The 10,097-nt window shown below is 43.5% G+C and overlaps 1 pseudogene; it reads right to left on the bottom strand.

Moving 5' to 3' along the window:
- Positions 1 to 6,049: 6,049 nt before the first annotated feature.
- Positions 6,050 to 7,905, bottom strand: LOC103696827 (hydroquinone glucosyltransferase pseudogene; annotated as a pseudogene).
- Between the last annotated feature and the right edge of the window lie 2,192 nt (positions 7,906 to 10,097).

Below are 10,097 nucleotides of genomic sequence, written 5' to 3' on the forward strand. Positions count from 1 at the left end.
AGGGGGGGGGGGTGGTTTGGGTGAGGACGACCTCCTTTGGGTTGGTAATGGGGTTTGGGTTGGAGAAGCAAGAAAGAATCATGGATGGAGGGGGAGGTGGCGACAGATGCTGGGTTGCTGAGGATATTTTAAGGTATCAGGATATGAAGGATGGCAGCCTAAATTTTCATAAAATTTTGGAAACTCTTAACCGGCTAAACCAGTACAGAAATCAAATATCCATCTCGTTTTCTTTAATCTAATTATTGAGATTTGACCTCCATAACAATCACGTAAACATACAAAGCATACCCAAGCAAAACTTTAATGATGAACATATTGACCAAAGTTGTGCAACCAATATGAGTAAGTTGCTTGACCATAACAAAATTTCCTACAAGTATTATTACAAAGAAATGCTCTTTTTTGGTTTTTTTGAGATTAGAAGTAAATTACACATACATCTAATAATTTAAAAACTCCGTGTCCATCTTCATGAGATTTATTTTTATTAAATATTTTAACACATAACTTAACAAACGTTAGTCAAAATCATTAACTTTAGATTGAATCCAAATACCATATCAAAAAAAATTCAAAAATAATCAAAATAATCTTAAGTAGTACAATAATAATCCAAAGATATAAGAAAATATGTACTTCCTCCTTATCATCCAAAAGCAATTTCGATTTTTCATATGGGCTAAACAGTTTTACTAATGCTGTTAATTTAATTAGAAGTAAGTGTAAATTTTACAAACTGCTCGATATAAGTATAATAAATATAAATTTTAAGAGGATTTTTGTAATTTAATTTTTTTAATAAACAAGATGATTGGCACTTTATTTTATCTTTGGTGAGTATAAATCAATGATCGAAGTTGAGAGAGATATATATACAAAGGGACTAACGAGCATAATTCAAATCGAATCTTAGTCAACCCAAATTAAAAGTGAGGGCAATTATGTGTAAAGCCATGACGCGATCTAGATGTGAAATTCCTTTGTACATTTGTCGACAATATTTAATCCAACAGAATGCATACCGAGAGACAACTTGTTCTTCACGGCAGCATTGTCGATAGCGGTGCACAGAATAATAAAATCTTATCACTTGTAAAAAAACACAAATATTAAGCTATTTGTCAACATGACATGATTGACCATTTTGTGGAACATTCTTTAATCTTCTTATCTTGAGGGATCGATGACCTTATCCAAATTAAGTAGATATGCTTTGGGCTAATATTTCACACCATTTCACTATCAGTTATCTATGAAAGGGAATGATGGTAAAAACAAATAGGTATATGCTGGTTCTGATATCATGTTAGCCAGCTAGTCATTATATTCTAAAAACTTAATCTACTAACGAGATGGGTCCATGAATATATGAGATCAACTAAAATTTTTGACTTATCCAATCTAGAACTATTCATCATGGTTATTTCTTTTTTATAAGTTATATAATAGTGATAATGTCGCGGTAACTTATTTATTTCTTTGCTATTTGGGACTGCTTCTACGTAACAAAGATCTTTATAGAAACGGCTGCCACTATTAGAAAATTGAGAAAAAGATAAGCCAGTCGAAAAGGCAGATTTCTATCTTCTGGAGGTAGGCCTACGTTGCTTGAGGTTTTCTTATCAGCATTGTGTAGATATTATATGTCAAGATAGGTCCAAGCAAAAATTGATGGATGGAGACAAAAATTTCTTTGGAAAAAGAGAGACAAAATTGGCGGTTTCAGTTGTTTGGTGATGTTGTGGGAATAAATGATCCAAACTTAGTCTCATATCGACTAGATAGCAGAGAAGTCTGTTCTTTAAATAGAGGGGAGCTACCTCTTTCTCTTCAGAGGCGCCTTTTGTGGGGTAAAACCGTGTATTGGGAAGAGACTATGAAACCCTCTTTAAAGCGGACAATATCTCTGAGGAGAAACAGTCGCCTCCGCTGTCTGAGACCGGTGGGGACGAGGTCGGAGGGCGGAAGATCCTCCGTAGCGCTGGACGCGCGGGCCGAAGGTTGATCTCCCTTGACCTCATCAATGGTGCTTTCGTTGAGAGCCCTTGACCCCGACACAGACCTCTCCACTGGGGGGCTATGTTGTGAGAATAAATGGTCCAAACTCAGTCCCACATCGACTAGATAGTAGAGAGATTTGTTCCTTAAATGGAAGGAGGCTATTCCTTTCTTTTCAGAGGCACCTTTTATGGGGCAAAACCGTGTGTTGGGAAGAGACTATGAAATTTCCTTCAAAGCGAACAATACCTCTGAGGAGAAACAGTTGCCTCCGCTGTCTGAGACCGATGGAGACGAGGTTGGAGGGCGGTAGATCCCCCGTAGCACTGGATGCATGGGCCGGAGGCCAATCTCCCTTGACCTCATCAGATGAATTGAGACTTGGGAGATGATATGTAAAGCTAAGAAAGAAAGGGGTTTGTAGATCAATAGTTTATCTGATATGAATTCATTTTGGCTAGCTAAATGGGCAAAAAAACTGTAACACGATACTACGGTTCTTCAGGCTCGACTCGGCATGGTTCACCACGTTCCTCTGCTCTTTTGGCTTGTTATAGTTTAACAATTAAAAAACTTCACCTAAAAATTTTCTCCCCTTTCTCTCTCTGGCTTGTCCATCCTCAAAGGTGCAAGGATAAGCCCTGCTCGCAGCAGACTAGTAGTCCTACGTTCAATGCTTTTGCTAGTTCTTAAATAGTAGCACAGTGTTGTGTCCAATTTATAAAGCTTTATGGAAAGCCACAATTTCAGATAAGTCAATTTTTTTTGTGAGCAAAAGGAGGAGGTCAGATACATCCCCCAATTTATTGAATTAATGCTAAACTTATGAGTAAGAGAACAAATATATTGAGGGAAAAGAGCAAAGAAAGATTTGTGTAGGAATCCAATGAAGCTAGGCCACCCCAAAATTATGAACACAATAAATGCACGCACGATATTGGTATCTTGTCGCTAGCATTTTTTTTTTTCTTTTGTTGGATGGTGCTCGATCATTTTAATTGAACTTTTGTTCTTGTCCACAAAAAAAAAAAGAAAGAAAAATGGAGCGTTCCAAAAAAATCATATTAAAAATAAAAATCTATGATTTTTGAACAAGGACCACGTCTACCCATTTATGCTCGATGCGAAGAGAGCAGCAAAAGCCAACCAGATGAATAACAACATGGGAAAACTAGGGAAACCATCAAAATAGACTCACGTTACTATTACTCTAAGTGGCCATCATGGCCTTCTTTTATACTTTTTAGGAGCCTTCTTGAGTAGTGGATATTCAGTTCTAAAGTGATTCAGTTTCTTACATTCATAATAGGTGACTTGTTGCTCCTTTTTTTCTCTACTTTGCTCCCCCCTGATCACTAGCATTTTTTTGAATCCAGATTTCTTCTTTCTGAAGAACTTTCTAAATTTCCTTGTGATCAAGGCCATTTCCTTACTGTCTTCAAAATCAGAACTATCACTCTCATTTTCAGTTTGAGTTGACTTTAGAGCAATGGTTCTACGCTTTTTAGATTCATCCTCTTCTAGGCTCTATTTCATGGAGAGTTCGTGAGTCATCAATGAGCCTAAGAGTTTTTCCAGCAGGAGTTCATTGAGGTCCTTGACTTCTTGGATGGCAATGACCTTTGCTTCCCAAGCTCTTGGAAGTGACCTAAGAACCTTACGGATAAGATCACTGTTAATATAAGATCTGCCAAGACTTTTCAGATTGTTAATAATATCAGTGAATCTAGTAAACATTTCAGATATAGACTCATTGGGTTCCATTTTAAACAGTTCATATTTGTGCACTAAAATGTTAACTTTAGCTTCTTTAACTTGGTTAGTGCCTTCGTGTGTGACTTCCAGCCTATCCCAGATTTCTTTTGCAGACATGCAGATAGATATGCGATTAAATTCACTAGCATCTAATGAACAGTATAAAACATTAATGGCCTTTGCATTTAGCTGAGCCATTTTCTTATCATGATCATCTTATTCCCCTTCAAATTTGGGTAGAGAGATGCTATCAATGATTTTCGTGGGTGTGTGCGGCCCATTGACTATGATGTTCCATAGATCATAGTCAAGTACTAGGATGAATTTGCGCATACGTACTTTCTAATATGTATAATTTGTGCCATTAAAGAGTGGTGGTCTATTTGTGGATTGTCCTTCAGCAATAGAGGTTCCTAATGGAGCTGCCATGATCTTTAACTCTTGATAGTTAGATCAAAAGAAGTTGAGTACCGGGCTCTGATACCACTTGTTGCCCAAATATGCAACCCAAGAGGGGGATCAATTGGGTTTAAAAATCTTTTGACTAGAATGCAGTGGATAAACTATAATTTCAACTTGAAGGATATAGTATGCTTTAAGCAATGAATGAATAATGGCAGAAATTAAAGTGCAATAGTGTAAAGCGAAAAGCACACACAAATACAGAAAATTTATAGTGGTTCGGTGTAACCCACAACTACATCCACTCCCCAAGACTCTTGAAAATTTCACTATAACCATCCAGATTACAGTTTGGTTGTTTTTCGAGCTCACAACCCAACTTGTTATTTTTCCAGTAACACAACGAACCCAGTCGATTTTTACAGGATCATCAACCACAACCTTAACCTATTTGTTTTCAAGGTTCATAAACAACCCAGTAGGTTTTCACAGGCTCACCAACCAAAACATTACACGATTGTTTTCCGGGTTCACAAATAATCCAGTTGGTTTTCACAGGCTCACCAACCAAAATCTTTAAACCTTATTAAATCCCCTGATTCAACAACTTCCAATTTAGGTTTGGAAGAACCCTTATCAGTTTCAGATTTAATGGACGCTGATACAGCAGAGTTTAAAGCAAAGAAATAAATGCTGTAACAAAATAAGCAAAGCTTCAATATAAATGAAATCAATAAATATGGATCAGAAGCTTTGAAGATAGTCGTTGGCTGCAGATGAGAATCTTAATTGCACAACAGTACTTCTCTGTTGAATATCCCTATTGATTTCCTCACAAAATGGTTTTACTCTTTGAAATCTCTCTTGTGAGAATATGATCTTTGGAAGCTAGGATTTGGAGTTTTTGAATTCTCTCTCTTGTTTCTCTCTCTTTTTCTCCTCTGGCGCTTCTTTGAATTTATAGACTTCATATTGTCCGAAAAATACAACTAGCTGTCTGACTAAAAAACTATCCGTTGACACGAAGCAAAAGCTTGTCGAAAGTATCCGTTGGAATAGTCAGGATAACAGGAGTCGACTCTTTGGGTTCAGGGGACATCCCATGTAATTAAGAGGACGGCTCAATAGGCGTAGGAGTTGGCTCCTTCCATCGATTCATACAGAGTTCATGCGCTTGCCTCAAGGGTCGACTCGGCAATGTCGGAAGTCGACACATGTAGATATTGGGTCAGCTCTTCAAACACAAGAGTCACCTCATTCCTTTAGTGCACATTAGTTTCCTGCACTCTTCAAAGGGTCGACTCAAAAATGTCGCTAGGTCAGCTCATGCATAAAATGAATCGTCTTCTTAAACACAAGAGTCGACTCATGAAGTTGGTCTCAGGCGGTGATTCTTCTCTATTTTTCTTAAACTATATAGTGATCGACTCAGTTTCTGTATGGGTCAACTCATTAAGTTTTTCACAGATATTTCAGAAAGCTTTGATTTTATTCTTCTTAATTCTTGGAGGTTGTAAGTGCCACTTTTATCTACAGGTCTAACCCTTCACATTTAAGCCAATATTATTGGAGTACATTTTTAACTCAATTATTTTTGTGAACATCAAAATTCGTCTTGTAAGATTAACATACATCGGTCTCTCCAATATCATTTTCAGAAGCCAACTTGCCGTTATGTGGAGGAATCAAGCGAAGCGGTCTCCAATTTTATTTTCAGAATTAGGCCAACTTGCCGTCGTCTTGTGGAGGAATCAAGTAAAGCTGCGCCACTCCAAATTTATGAACACAACAAATTCCTGTCGCTATCTCCTTTTTTTTTTTTGCATAGTTTTAATTGCATGCGCTTTCTTTCTCGTCCACTAAAAAGAAAAGATAAAAAAGGGAGCCTCCGGAAAAAAAATAATCTTTTTCTGAATACGAAATTATTCTAGTTCGCTCAACAATCATAATAAAGAAAAAAATCTACGATTCTTAAACAAAGATCACGTCCACCCATCTACGCTTGACGCGAAGAACGAAGACCGGGAGCATTAAAGCGTACATTTGAGAGAGCAGCAAAAGCCACACGGATGAACGACAACATGGGAAAACCGAGGAAACAGTCAAAATAGACGCACGTTATTTTATCACCAGACAAATATCCAAACGGCAAAACAAACGCCATCCGTTTCTCACACGGCTATTCCAGCTTTCCATTTTCCAGCCACCTCGGAGAGCGCCTTGTAAGACGATCCCTCCTCCGTTAAGGCCCTGGCCGCCGCCTCCCGGAGCTCGGCCATCCGGTCTCTCGCCGCCTTCCCTCCCTCCCCCTCCATCAACTCTTTCACCACCCTCGATATCTCCTCCCTCCGGACCACGCCGTCCTTTCCAACCTCCGGCCTCATCGCCACCTTCACGCTCTCCGACAGCATCACTGCGTTCATTCTCTGCTCGGCGTACAGCGGCCAGGCAATCATGGGCACGCCATGGACCACGCTCTCCAGGGTCGAGTTCCACCCGCAGTGAGTCAAGAAACCCCCGGTCGAACCGTTGCGCAGCACTTCAACCTGCGGAGCCCAGAACCGGACCACCAAACCGGACCCCTTGGTCCTCTGTAAGAACCCTTCCGGCAAATAGTTGAGTGGGTCGTCCGCCCCCTTGTCGCCAAAGAAGGCCCCATAAGCCTCTGTGTCGCTTGGACACCGGACAACCCACAGGAACTGGGTCCCACTCATCTCCAGCCCAAAGGCCACCTCCCTCAGCTGCTCCGTGGACAGGGTCCCACCACTCCCGAAAGAGACGAATAAAACCGACCCAATAGGTTGACGGTCTAACCACTCCAAGCACTCGGAGCGATTCTCCTCGCCGTCGTTCGAACCGGCCCGGATTAGTGGCCCGACCGGCCAGACCGGCGGCTTCCCCGGTTCGTTCTCCATGAGAATCCTGGAGGCCACCGGTTCCATCTCCACGAAACTGTTCACCAGAATTCCCTCGGCCTCTCTTGAACGCTCGGCGATGTGGAGGGCCCACGTGTAGGCCTCGTTGGTCCGGTCTTGCATGGGGTTCACAAGGTCCTCTCCCCTGATGGGCGCGCACCCAGGGAGGACGACCGGCTCGGCGAGGTCCCGGTACTCGCATGAGGTGGTCCGGTGGAGGGTGGGCAAGTAGAACAGGAGGGAGAGCACCGTGAAATTGGTGGTACATGTAGTGGGGAACGCCGAGCTCTTTGGCAATGCAGAGGGTGTCGCCGCCGAATATGTCGATGACGTAGGCGGCGAGGGGGGTGGTGACTTTGAGGGTGGCGAGGATGTCGCGGAGGCGGGGGACGGAGCGGGCGACTACGTGGCAGAGACGGGTCTCGATGCGGGCATCGGTCGGGAGGTCGTCGAGGAGGACGGGGGGGAGTGAGAGGGAGGAGAGGCCAGGGGGAAGGGAGTTGAGGAAGGCATCTTGCGCCGGGGAGGAGAAGTCAGAGAACGTGATGAAGGTGGCGGCGAAGCCGCGGTGGAAGACGAGGCGCTTGGCGAGCTCGGCGAGGGGGATGAGGTGGCCCACGCCGGGGCTTGGGAGGATGGCGACGTGGGGGGTTCGGGTTCCCGCCGCCATGGGCTAGCAGCTGTGCTCGTCTGGCGTGTCTCTGAGTGAAGAAAGGTTGAGTGGTGGAGAGGGAGGATGGTCGATGGTCTTATATTGGCGGTACTCGGTTTACTTATCGTTGCAGTGGATGCCCTTTTTTTTTTCTTTTTTTTTAATATATAGTAAAAACGGCTACTCATATCATATAACTCTAATGTGAGTACATCTTGCCAAATCGTGGAAAAGTAGAGAATATAAAGGATATGGAACATCCGAAGCAGACGTTCAAAGAAAATCCCTGGAATGCCGGGCGACATAGGAGGCGACCTAGTCTGCTGCCCTGTTCGCCTTCCTAAACGTGTGTGCTGCTCGAAAACCGCTCAATATCTAAGCCATCCTACGAGTCTCCCGGATAAGGGGATGACCATCACCAAATCAATCCGCCCCTCGGATCCAATCAATCACCATGGAGGAGTCTCCCTCGAGGTACACCCGCTCGACACCAAGAATCAGCCTCGCATAGGATATACCCTCTCAGGCTGCCCGCAGCTCAGCCCCCACTATCGTAAGTCCAGGCGTACGCCGACCTCCTGCTGCTATCATCCTACCAATATGGTCCCTGATCACAAAACCAGCCCCTCCAGTCACACCATTCACCGACCTATTGCCGTCGAAGTAAACTTTAAGATAGCCAAGAGGTGGGGGTACCCAAGAAATAAGGGCAAACCGGGATGCTAAAACAGCGTGAAGAGTACCCCAGGTGTCCCTAGCCATCCCAGAAGAAAACACATCGGCAGCCACCATAACCTCCCTTGCATGTGTCACTGCTCTATTCACCACCATCCTCGGTGACATCTTCCTCCCCTCAAACAGACCAGTGTTCCTGTCCAACCAAATGTAGTAAGACAAGTATGCCATCAGAATCCCTGCCTCCGCAGACCAAGGACTCTGCATGGAATCTCTCAACATGCGAGTCAGGTCATGCATCGAAGTCACCGTGTTGGAAAGTGGGACCGGTGACCTCCTCCATATCTCTCAGGTTCTAGGGCACTGCATAAGAACATGCTCGATGGTCTCTTCAACATCTACACAAGCCTCACAACACTGAGAGATCCGCATACCACGTCAAACTAACAAACTCCTAGTCGGAAGGCAGCCCTAAGCTCCCTTCCAGATGAAGAGCGCCACACGGGGATGAATCCGCAACCTCCATATCCAGCCACTATCAATCTGCCGATTTGGCTCCGTACTGAACAGGGCGTGAAGATCTCTCGCTCGCACCCGTGACCGTCCCGTCGGCGTCCAAACTAGCCTGTCAGACTCCCCCCCTGAAAGAAACCGGTAGAGTCAAAACCAACTCTGCCAACTGAGCCTTTACAAACTTTGATTCATCATTAAAATAAATTAAATATTTTATTTTATCTTTTGTGCTGGTTTATATTAGTTAGGTTGAGTCTTACATTCTTATTATCTAGTCAGAAAGAGTCGGATCGAGTTGGGAGATTTTTTTCCCCAGGCATCTTTTGAGAGTGTGATAACCATCAGTAGAAACGGGGGAGGCCAGCACACCAAAAGACAGGCGTTTGGGTTGCCTGATGGCGGGCGGTTACAACCATCCATCTTCCCCTGCAATCAGAGGCTACAAGAAGCCCCGATCGGTGGAGTGTTTCATCACCCTCTTCCCTCTTCTCCACTATCTCTCTCTCACAACCCTTCACGGTTGGCAGGATCCGGTGTTGGACCCACGCCGCTGGAGCAGAAGGCCGCATCGCCGGAGTAGGAGGCGGACGACCACTTTCAGATCAGGTAAGCTCTAATCCCTTTCCTTTACAATTTATGCTTTGTAGAGTAGATTTAGTATAAAATAAATATTAAAACGGGAAGGGGAGAAGAGGGAAGAAAGAGAGATGAAGAGGGGGAGGCAGACCGCGGCTACTAAGGCTGCCGTAGGCGCAGCTGGCGCCGCCGGCCTCAGGCTAGTCCTCTCTCGAGCCGATCTCCCTTCACGGGAGAAGGAAGAGGGAGGAGTGTTGCCCAAGGTGACAACCCAAGAGGGGGGGGGGGTGAATTGGGTCTTTTAAAAACTTTTAAACTACTTCTAATCTTTTAGATTAATTATGCTAAGTTGTATGGATGCTTAGTGAAGCTTAACCTTAGCAAGAGTATGATTCTAATCTAATCAACTATTAAGCAGTGGGTTTAATAAAAGATTAGTCTGATTTTGCCCTAGTATGCTATTCAATTTAATGATTGAGTAAATTGATTATGCTTGCAACTAAAGGATGCACGAAGAAGAGTTAAGCAAGCTTAATATCTAAGTAAGTGAGTGAGGAGGTCAGTCAACAAAGAGCATCACAAACACAACAAAAATATAGTGGTTCGGT

Source organism: Phoenix dactylifera, chromosome 1 (assembly GCF_051530095.1).
Source record: "Phoenix dactylifera cultivar Ajwa chromosome 1, Ajwa_hap1_PhDact_Kaust_v1.1, whole genome shotgun sequence".
In the NCBI taxonomy this organism is placed as follows: domain Eukaryota; kingdom Viridiplantae; phylum Streptophyta; class Magnoliopsida; order Arecales; family Arecaceae; genus Phoenix; species Phoenix dactylifera.